This window comes from Pinus tabuliformis, chromosome 2_1 (genome assembly GCF_031772625.1).
Source record: "Pinus tabuliformis cultivar Carrire ecotype Pingquan chromosome 2_1, CPIR1, whole genome shotgun sequence".
NCBI lineage: Eukaryota > Viridiplantae > Streptophyta > Pinopsida > Pinales > Pinaceae > Pinus > Pinus tabuliformis.
This window is the reverse complement of record NC_142299.1, coordinates 279,127,893-279,140,058: the sequence shown is the minus strand read 5'-3', so window position 1 is coordinate 279,140,058 and position 12,166 is coordinate 279,127,893.

The window sequence follows — 12,166 nt, the reverse complement described above, 5'->3', positions numbered from 1 at the left end:
TACTCTTTGGCACTGATGCTCTTTAACCATGCTAACCTACCTTCACCTTTTACCCTGCTCACTGTACTTTAACCTTTTTACTACATTTTACTATAGTAAATCAATCAATTTTTCCCATAATTCAGCATCAGGTGACTTGATTTTCAACATCCTCCTATATATCTCATTTGCCTCAGTATACTTAGCAAAAGTAGGCCTAGTAATGAATAGGTATTTCACCTCATGCTGGAGGAAAAACAGGTTTTCAAATGTCTGGTAAAGAACTTTGCCTATTGGAAATGCTTTTATTGATGATGTACTGGCTTGTTCTTTAGCTAGCTCTCTAATTTTGTTGTTATAATCTTGTTGTGTCATGAGCTTGTCAATTATGACCAAGGGACTATGTAACCCTTTCTCTCTCAAAATTTGAAACTTGGTCATAAATCTATCAACTGCCACTTTCATATTTGACATTTGTCATCCAAGTTTATCATTAAGTTTCGCTTGGAAAAGACCTTTCTCACCTACAAAAAATTTTCTGTCATATCTTCTATATCCAATTCTTGAAGTTCATACTTGTTTTTACTATTGAGGAAGTGGATAAGTGTGGTTGCATCTTCAGGCATGTCTCCTAGTTCTTCCTTGACATTTTGGATAGCTTCTATAGCTACCTTTATCAGGTCTAGTTGTTCAAAAATCACTTGAGTTGATGGCCAAATATCATTGACAAAGTCAATGATATTGGCCCATAATAGTTCCTTGGCTTGCCCAAGGGGTTCCTTTAGTGTTAGATCTTTCTCCATGGCCTTTAATCTTTCATTCATTCTGGCAGCTTTCTATACTTCTTCCTTGTGCATGATCTTGGCAAGCTTGCAATCTATTTCCAAGCTTGTCACCTCTTCTTTCAGTTTGTTCATTTTTGTAGCCTGAATAGACATTTCCTCCATGGCTTTGACCAACTCTGCTGCTTTTTCTCCTGATGCACCTGCTGCTAATATAGACTCTGCTGAAACTGGCTGTGCTGTAGGCATGGGAGCTGTGGGAGCCAATGAGGCTGCTAGCATTGAAGGGACTGCTATTGAGACCGTTGGGATGACATTTGGAGATGTAGTGGTAATATCACTTTGCTTCAATTGAATTAAAGTGTCTAATTCTTTCTCTATCTCCTTCAATTGATCATTAAGTTTTAGGACCAAGTCCATCAACTCTTCATGTCTAGTTTGGCTCTCTAAGACCTCCTGTGTTTGGGGATGTTGCAGCTGAGGTATCTTCAATTGTTTTTCAGTGCTGCAATGTCATTCTTCTTCTTTACCAGCTGTTCAGTGGCTTTAATATCTTTGGGATCATGTCTCAATTCAATCGCTAAGTCTTCCAAAGACTTTATTCTAGTATCCTTGGCCTGTGAGGAGGCCTTCTCTAATTGGTATTGAGCTAAGATATTGCTCAATGAATTGTGCAACTAATGAGAAGCTATGGCTTTACCTGTGAGGGTGGAGTATATCATCTCTCCAACCTGTTTGTGCAATTCGATTTGGTCTATGGGATGAATATCCCTTGCCATCACTTCAAAATCAACTCTCTTGAAATCCGTTGATGTCCTTTGTTGTTGTGTTGCTGGTTTTATGAAGGAAATCTATAACTTTCCCTCCTTGATGTCAAAAGCTGACATCAACCTTGTCTGATTGGTAGGTGTGAGTATGAGCTACTGAGCATATTTTGGGCCTTTAGTTTCTCATTTCTTATTTTTATCTCTTTATATCTATCTTTTGTATCCTTATCCTTATCAGCAGGCCTATTGAATGAGGATACTTCTACACTTAGTTGTCTTTCCAAAAGCTGGGTCTTTGATGTAGATGGCCCCTGTGCTTCCTCATATAGAGTTGTGCCTTCACTTCTATCCAGATCAGTATCAGTTATTTCTACTGAGCCTTCTTTGTATTCCTGCTCTGAAACATGATTTAGCCTAGGTCTTTTGTTCTGACTGGTCCCGTACTGTACATTTGATGTGCATATTCTTGAACTTGATGGTTCCCACCTCGTCGTTTTGGGGTTATTTTCCTCATTCTGAGGATTCTACATGATAGGAGGGGTGCTCATGGCTGGCTCTTGCTTTTCAAGTACCTACAAAAATGAGATCTCATCAAACTATCCTTCTAAGTCACATAAGGCATTCTCTACATCTACCTTTGTATTGTCTCTCTCTACAAGAGAGTTTTCCACCCGCTCAGATTGATTTGCATATCTTTCTATCTCTGGTATGGGGTGGTGAATATAAGGTCCCAACTTGGCCTTCTTTCTCAATCTGGTCATCAATTCTTGAGGGTCATACCTCCACATGAAACTCATTTGGCACTTCATTTTCTGCAAAATTTGGTCTACCTCCTTCCCTTCCTCTCTAGAATTGTAGATGAAGGGGCCTAACTAGTTTTTGACTTTGAATTGTGATCTTTTTTTTGTCCGAGACAAAATTTATGTCATCATAGTTCATTATTTTTCTATAGTACTCTCGAGCAAACAACCTCATGGGGAGGTACTTGGGTAGTTTATATGGTGCAAGCTAGCACCCATAAATTCTTATCTCTGTGTGGTTTTGGTAAAGGTACCAATCTCCCACATTGATTTGTTTAGACAACTGAATGACCCTTTCAATCTCTGGACTTATCCTGGGTGGAGGGCTTCCTTTCAGCATAGTCATGACTAGATGAACAAAACAATCTATGAAATCTGAATAGTTATATGGTGACTCAAACTTATGGAACAGTGGGGTCCAAAAAATGACAGACCTGGGTTGGTCTTTGGTATCCAGCTTCTAGAGGGGAAAAGGAAATCTATCTGGCTGATAATATAGGAACATATAGTAGAGGACAGATGAGTATTTGAACACTCTTTCATTGTTCATCCTGGCGAATTGTTCATGCATTCTCTTAGCTATGAATTCAGCAAAATTGTACAAAACAACAGAAAGTTGTCCTGGCGTATAGATTGACATGAATGCTAAGACAAGTTCATCAACAAATTCATCAGTGGAGCAGCCTAGGAAATGTGATATCATGGTGATGATTTGTTTGCCCCTTTCAAGGAACATGGCATAAATATATGGTGGGGGGGGGTGATTTTAGGAATGTACTGCTCTTCAACAATGAAATCTTGGAACAATTGGGCCATTCTAGAGGGACTTAACTTAGAATATTGGTGTAAAAAATATCCAATTGAGAGTGGAGTCAGGTTTGGTCCTGGTTGGAGTTGCAGCATTTCATTTATGGAATCAGCTGTAATGGTGAATAGAATCTTTTGGTCAGGGGACATTACAGCTCTCAGGTTGGGAATGTAACAAGCATGGCACTGGTGGACAATTTCAGGGAAAACATGTACCTGTGGGAACTGGGATTTGGGAAAATTTGACTCCCAAAGGCCAATATCATCAGCATAGTTGAGGTATTTGTCCCTACATAAACAATGGATTTTAAGTAGGATGCCCTGGGTAGATGTATCTTTAATTTGGAAATCCCTGTCAACCAAGCAAAGATGGTCGAGGTCCAAATGGGGAGTTGTGATAGGTCTAACATCCAAGGCAATAGGGGTAGCCATAATTTAGTTCTTGTGGATTTAAATTAGGCTCTACAGGTTTATTTAGAATTTTTTCACAACAATTTTTTCACAAATCCTTGATCCATTAACTTCTTGGATTGCAAGTTTGACCTTTGGAGGTCAGTGAGTCGGTTGAACCGCTTAGCTTTAATGCTGGAAAATGTGTCTTTACATTTGCTGCGCTGTATTTTCTCGGCCCTGCCACCTGTGACTGTGCTTGCTGCTGTGGTGACTGAATAGCCCTGCTGAGTTGGCCTAGCCTTTCATCTTTCCTCTGTATGCTTATCTACCAAAATTTTCCCTGTGTATGATTACTTATAAATTGGACAAAACATAACATTACAGGTTCTGGCTTGATAATATTATCTGCGTCAATTTATTCCAGACTTCCGGTGTGGGCAATTGGTGCTTGACAATTGCCTCTATGGTTTCATCTGCTTCTGTATATTTATAGAAATTTGGAGGCACATCGAACAGATGATTGATCTCATTCATGATAAAAAATAGGTTTTCCATCCTATTATATAGAGTCTGCCCTGATGCTGGCCCTGATTCTGCTGAAGTGCTGGGCTGTCCTGCAATTTGATTTGCAGCAAAGGCATTGACCCTTTTAGCATAGTTTTCATGGGTAAGCAGTCTTCCCACACTGTTTAGTAGGCTGGGGAGGCCTCTGTTTTGCAATACCTGAAACCTGTCCATGAACTTGTTGATTTCGGTTTGCATATCTTGAGTTCTCCTTTCTAATGTTCCAACCAGGTTTCTTAATGTCAGGACCCTTTTAACCATTGAGATTGTCTCAGTCCTGTGAGCAATTCCCATGGTGGCCAGTTGAGAACTTGTCCTGTTATTCAATATGTTGATCATTCTATTGGCAGCATCAGGCATGTTGCCAAGGCTTGCTCTTGCTCTGTGTATTTCCCTATTTGCCTTTGTAATGAGCACTGACTGCTCATCTATGGTCTCAATAAATTGCCACTGATCAGTAATTGACTGGCCAATATTGGCCCACAGGACTGTTTTGAGCTCTGCTGTCACCTTATCTAGTGTGAGCTCTTTCTCAAGCTCAGTTATTCTCTTTTTGAGAGCTTTTATCTCTCTTTCCTTCTCAGCCACATTCTGTTTGCTCTTATCATATCTTTCATTTATTTTAGCCAAAGATTCTTTGGCTTGATTAAGCTCTAACATTTGAGCTTCCAGGACTTGAATTTCGTTTTGAAGTTTCTGCATATCCAGACTGTGAGTCTGCTCTGTTGTTGGTGCAGCTGTCGATGTAGTTGGTGCTGTAGGTTCTGTTTGCTGAGGAGGAGGAGCAGTTTCCTCAAGGTTGATTACTTCAGGAGGAGGCTTGGAGGTTTGCCCTTCTTCTCTTTGTTTCAAGGCTGCCTGTAGTGCTGCTTTTGCAGCCTCCGATTCTCCCAGCTTTTCCTGAGTTTGGATTAGCTGCTTGTACAGAGATATCAACAAGGTTGTGGCCTCTTGATCATGTCTTTGCTGGGCAACCTCATCTGTTTGAGGGTGAATTGTGGCTGGGAGTTTGATCTTTCTCCTCAAGGCTGCCATGTCGGCATCCCTCAGTTTTAATATCTCTTGTATGCCCTTGATATCTTTGGGATCATGCCCAATTTCAACAATTATATCTTCTAAGGACCTAATTCTGTTGTCCTTAGCCTGTGATGATGCCCTTTCCAACTCAAGTTGGGTAGCTGTATTATTAAGGCTATTTTGTAGCCTGTCGTTATCCAATGTTTGGTCTGCCAAGGAAGCATAGACCATCTCGCCCGTTTGCTTATGCAGTTCTATCTTGTCCATTGGGTGGATATCCTTGGCAAGGACTTCCAGGTTAGTCCTCAAGTAGTCAGAGGCAGATTGGGGCTGCACTGCTGTTGGCATAAAATGACTCATGATCATTTTGCCTTCCTGCACATCATATGCAGCCATGAGTCTTTGTTGATTGGTAGGAGCCATGTTTAACAGATGGTTATATAGCTGTATCTTGATGGGCTCATTTCTCCTCTTAATGTCGATGAACTGCTGTTTAATGCTGGGTCCACCTTCCTTTTGCTGATTTGAGGAACTCACTTCTCCTCCCATTGCCCTATCCTGTTCCTGTTGAAAGGAACTTGCTGATGCTTCCCTGCTGGGTGGGACCATACCAAAAGACTGTCCTATTGGCATTTCTTCCTCTGAGAAGGGATTGATTCTCTGTCTTTTCTCCCCATGAGTTGCTGATGTTGTAAGGGGAGTCTCCCTGTCCCTTTTCCTGCTTGTATCCTCCTTTTGTGGAGTTTGGAGGATTGATGCCTCAGCTGAAGTTTCTTGCCTTGGAGGCACAGTTTGTTCAGTGGATTTAGGGGCTTCCACTATTTGCTCTTGCTGGACAGGCTGTTCCTGCCTTTGTTCTTCCTGTTGTTGCTGTTCTTCTTGCTGATGCACTTCTCCCTGCTGCTCCATCTCTTCTTGTTGCTGCACTAGGGTTTCCATTTGCTCTTCTGTCATAGGAGGTGGCTGTTCCACCTACTTTTCTTTGCCTTTGCTGGATGTCTGTGGAGTATTAACGACAGCTTGCTGATGTTTTGTTGAGGATGAGGCAGCTACTCCAAGTTGTCTTTTATATGAGAGGGGGACCTGTCCACAAGTTTCTAAGTCAGCTTCTTTTTGAATATTTCTAGCCTCTCTTTCTAGCAGCTCTTCACTAGTGATTTCCTCTTCTAGAGTGCCCTCTTCCCAGCTCAATGCATTGGCATACTGCTCAATCTCAGGCTGCCTCACATGTGAATAGGTACCCAATTTGTATCTTATCCTCCTGAGGGAAACAAAGTGATTGGGGTCATAGGGTATCCACTCAAAACTAGTTTGCAGTTTGAGGGCCTCTAGGATACTATTTGCCTCTTTCCATCCCTCCTCTTTTTTGTTATATAGGAAAGGGCCCAGCTGGCTCCTTACCTTCAACTGTGCCTTCTTGTTCTTACTTTGGAAGTGGAGGTAGTCGGCATTCCCAAATTGCCTGAAATATTCTAAGGCAAAAAGTCTCATAGGGACATACCTTGGCAGCCTAAAAGGCTTCAACTCACATCCATATACTCTAATGACTGTGTGGTCTTGGTAAAAGTACCAATTACCAATGCTGTAGGTCTTGTTTAGATGGAGAATTCTCCTCATGTCATCAGTTAACCTTGGAGGAGAAACACCATACAATAATGTCATAGCTGGATGAATGAATAAGTCTATGAACTCACAGTATGTGTATGGTGATACAGAGGTGCAATGAAAAACAGAGGTCCAAAACACAACTGACCTTGGATTCCCCTGGGCATTAACTTGCTTCAGGGGAATGGGGAAGCTGCCTGGTTGATAAAACAGGAATAGATGGTAAATGTAGGAAGTGTATCTGAACAGTCTTTCCCTTTGCAGATTCATCAGTTGGTCATGGATCCTATCTGCAATATATGTAGCATAGTCATAATGTACAGCTGGAGGCTTTCCGGGAGAGAATATAGACAGCATTGCCATTATAATATCATCCACATCCTCCACTCCCCTGAACCCTAGGACATAGCTGATCAAATCCACTAGCATTCTGCCCAATTCATTTAAGTATGCATATCCAATAGGAGGAGTTCTGATGGCTTCAGAGCCTGGTTGTACAAACAGCTGGTTGATTTTGATGATCTGGTCATTTGACAACTTAGTCCCCTTATTTATCAAGTTCTGCATGTAGAGGGGGGTCAATGGTTTTGCAGTGTGGAAATGCAGCATCTCATTTATGCTCTCTGGGGTGATATGGAACAGAATTGAGCCTGTGGGGCTGAGGACAGCTCTTTGGCATGGATCATAGCACTCCTGGCATCTGTGGATCAATTCTGGCATAGGATTTACCTGGGGGAGGTTGTAGATGGGCAAGTTTGAGTCCCAAATCCCTAGGATATCAGCTCCACTAAGGTGCTGGGCTTTCAACTCATTTAGCAACTGAATATTGTATTTAGAGCCTAATGGAAACCAATCCAACATTTGATAATCCATATCTCCCAGAGCTTTCCATTCTAACTCTCTATGAGGGGTATTGAGAGGCTTGATGTTCAGTGCAATTGGAGTTTCCATGGCCTATTAAGCTTCTGACTTGCAGGTGAACTGGTTGAAGTAAGCAGAACAACACAGAGGTGATTACTTGCAATGAAAGTGTGAATTTCAGGGACCAGAGGGTGAAATGAGCATACAGCAATTGAAATACTGTTTGAATTATGAATAAGACCAATGTCTGGTCTCACTCTATCTTTTGTGGCAGGTTTTTAATGGATTGACCAACTGTCTCACGATTGCGCGAGCAGTTTACAGTTTTTGATAAGAACTCGGGAAATCAAGGCTCAGCTGGTGGTTTTCGAGCTTGCAGTTGGAAATAGAGGCTTTGCAGAGGGAATTTGCCGGTAAAATGATGAGTTTTAGTGTCCTTTGAGCCTTCTGAGTAATTTACAGACAATTTAGGCGTATGGAGGATAAATGATGAGAAATACCTGGCAAACAGCGAGCAGTGGTCGTAAATGTGGGTAGAATTAGTGCTCTGGAGGTCTCCAGGTCGATTCTAGCGGGGTGGCGCAGTTTTGGACGTAAAAGACCATGCAGCGGAAACAATAGCAAATGAGCGAAAAAGTATGCAAAACGTGATTTTTGGCCAAAATATGGACCTTTTGGCAATTTGGCGCCTTCTCTCGGATGATGTCAGCATGACGTCATAGGGTGGGGTCAAGCTCAGATGACGTCAGTATGACGTCATCGGGTGAGGTGGCGAGCTGCTATTGGTCCACGGGGATGATGCGGTGGCAGGCACGCTGGCACAGGGGCGGACGAATGAGGTGATGCGACGGCGGGGTGGCGGCGACGTGGCTCTGACGTGGGCATGACGTGGGACCAGCAAACCGGGCAGTAATTGCAATAGTGGTTACGGTTTTTTTCGAACCGCTCACGATACGGCCCTGGTTTTGTCAGAGGCTGCTCCGAGAGACTCGAGAGGGTGACGCGTGGCCGAGGACTGACGTAACCCTTCGTCATTTTCTCGGGCGCTAACTGTCAGGCATGGGGGCCGCTCCGATATCAATGAGAGCCGTCGGATCACATGGGTCCGATCCGACAGTTGACGGAAGGGCGATGTGATCGAACAATACGGAGGGGGGCGGGTTTAATTTATTATTTGTTTTTGAAAGCTGCGCCCGGCGGAAAACATTAGAATATGGGTTTTTGTAAGGTTTTCAATGTATTTTGGAAAATCAAATATATGCGCCGAAACTTTGGAAAAGCGGTAGAAGGTAGGTTTTTGGGTTTTTTCATAATTTCAAAGGGGTTATGGGTAGGAGGGGTTTTTACAAGGTTTTTTTCTTTACAATCAAAGGCTTAATGGGTGGAATGACTTCAAAGAAGGGAGAGGGGTGAGGTTTAGGTTCATCAAAGTGACCAGATGCCAATTTGATTCCTGACAGAGGATTTATTGGCTATAATGCCAAGGGGAGGGATATTTATACAAAACTTGGGGTTTATACACCATGGTGTTAATACTAGTAGGGGAAGGGTAACATAGGGGAATTACATAGTAAAGTTAGGGTTAATATGGATGAAAGGAGTGGATGAGAGGAGATGATGCTAAGTTTATTTGAAAAACACTTAGTTTAGGGAGTAGATCAAAATGAAAAGAATTTTAGACAAGAAATGTGGCTTCTAAAAGATTAAGAACCACCATGAAACCATAATTTCTTCCATGAATCTCAACTGATGAGAGAGTGTTAGTAATGAAATGGAAGAGGGGAAGAAGGGAGGTTAAACCTGCTTCTTGCTTTGCTGCAACCTGATGGAGAAGAACACCTTCTCAATTCATTGAATTTGCTTTGGTAAACAAAGTTAGCACACATGCAACTTATAAGAAATGACCTTTCTGCAACCCCAACTGCCTACCCATCTATTTGCCTAGCATTTTTTATTTCTTCCTGGAGGGTGCACTTGGACTTGCAGACCCTTATTTTCCTTTTCTTTTCTTTGGCTTTTTCTTTTGTTTTTCTATCTACTTCTACCCTTATTTCTTCCAAGGTCCCAGATTAAGCTGTTGGGAGCCTTTTCTTCTCTACCTGAACTACTTGTCTGCCAAGATTAAACAGTTTGGACAGACTTCTTTCTCTATTCTACAACTGGAAATTTAAAACATGGCATGATCCAGATTTGGCTGTTGGATCACCCATCAAAATTGAGTCCTCATCAAGATATATACACACCTTGTCTCCTTATGAAAATATGGGATCTTTGCATCATCAAAGCAGAGCATATTTGGACCTTTTACAACCAATCATGAAATATGAAACCTATTGATATAGGTAGCAAACAGATGCCAAATAGCACTCAACCTCAAGAAGTGTGTGTTCTCATTCCTTTTGGGAACCTATTAGGTCACGTGGTTTGCAGACAAGGGCTGATGGTAGACCCCGCGAAGATCGCAATGATTTTGAACTTGGAAGCACCGAGAAGTGTCAAACAGCTACGCGCTACTCTTGGACATACAGGATATTACAGAAATTTTATCAAAGGTTATGCCTAGATCACCGTGCCAATGGAAAAGATGTTGAAGAAGGATGTCACATTCTACTGGAATGATGACTGTAAGGAAAGCCTGGATATATTGAAAGAAAAGATGGTTACTGCATTGATTCTTATCTTCCTGAACTAGAAGAAAGAGTTTCATGTCCATGTTGACGCATTGTGTATAGAGCTAGGGGCAGTACTAACACAGGATGGCAGAGAAGGCTTGGATCACCCTATCACATTCGCAAGTCGCAGCTTATCCAAAGCAGAGAAGAACTATTCCACCACTAAGCATGAAGGGTTAGCTATGTTATATGCAGTCCAGAAGTATCGACACTACTTGCTAAGAGGTCACTTTAAGATGTATACGGATCACTCAATGCTAAAGTTCCTAGTCAATAAGCTGGTGTTGGGGGGGTGCATCTGCAGATGGCTTTTATTGTTCCAGGAACACGATTTTGAAGTTATTTTGAAGCCTGGATGATTAAACGCAGTAGAAGACCACCTGTCATGGATCGAGACAAGGGAGCAACCTACTAGTTTGGAGGAAGGATTATCTGACGTGCAACTTTTTGTTGTTCACGTAGCGGATGGACATTTTGAAGATATAATACACTTTCTAACAACTGGAAATTTGCTGGAAGGATACTCTATCCAACAAAAGAAGGAATTACTAGTGTGCGACACAGACTTCTCTATCATTGTTAGGCATCTATACAAAATGGGGAATGATGAAATACTGTGAAGGTATGTACCTGAGTTTGAACGAAGTAGCATCCCCGCAGATGCTTATGGGGGCATCATGTGAGGACATTATGTAGGAAGAGAAACCGTGCAAAAGATTCTATGTGCAGGGTTGTGGTGGCCAACCCTTCATCAGGATTCAAAAGCATATTGCAAGGCATGTGATATATGTCAAAGAATAGGTAAGCTATCACGGAGGGATGAAATTCCTTTGAATCCACAAACAACATTGCAACGTTTTGAAAAGTGGGCAATAGATTTTGTACGACCTATTCAGCCTCAAGGAAAGACAGGCACGAGGTATATTATCACTGCGATGGAGTATTTGACTCGTTGGACAGAAGCGCATCTGGTGAAGGACTGCACAAGCGCGACTATCATGAAGTTTCTCTTTGAGCATGTACTGACGTGATTTGGATGTCCGAAGATATTGATGAGTGATCGTGGTACACACTTCCTAAACGAGACGGTCAACGAGCTAACAGAGGAATTTTAGGTGTATCACCAAAAGAGCACACCTTATCACCCACAAGCTAACAGGATAGTAGAAGCATTCAACAAAGTACTAGAGACCAGGCTGACTAAGGTATGTAATGCTCAGCAAAGTGATTGGGGCCTATGCATACCTATAGTCTTATGGGCCTATCGAATGACGTGTAAGAAGCTGACGGGACAGACACCTTTTAGGCTTGTCTATGGAGTGGAAGCTGTAATGCCTATGGAATACATCATGCCTAGTCTGCGCATAGCAGCACTCACAAGTATGACGGATCGTGGAGCCCTGGAAGAGAGGCTCACACAGCTGGATGAGCTCGAAGAAGAACAATTTTTGGCTGGATTTCACCAGCAGGTCCAAAAGCAGCGTGAAAAGGAATGGCACGACCGACACATCAAGCTGCGTACCTTCAAGGTGAATGATCTAGTTTTGTTGTATGATAGTAAGTTTGATAAATTCCTCGGAAAGTTCAGAATGCATTGCCCAGGATCGTATGTTATTAAGGAGATTACCAACGATGGTGTGGTCAAGTTGGTCAAGTTAAATGGATGTCCCTTTCCAGGAAAAGTGAATAGCAGTCATTTGAAACCCTACACAGGTGGCCCGACCATCTGACTAGCTGACAGAAGCACAGCCTTAGCGCTCCAGGCAACTGAAAGGAGGCGCGGGACTATAAACTACTCTACTTGGGAGCTTTGTGATGTCAAGACTACGTGCAGTAGAGAAGTGGTACAGGGTCTGTGACAGTGCGAAGATAGCTGCACTGGCACGCAGCTCTGCCCGAAAGTGATCGTTAAAGTCACT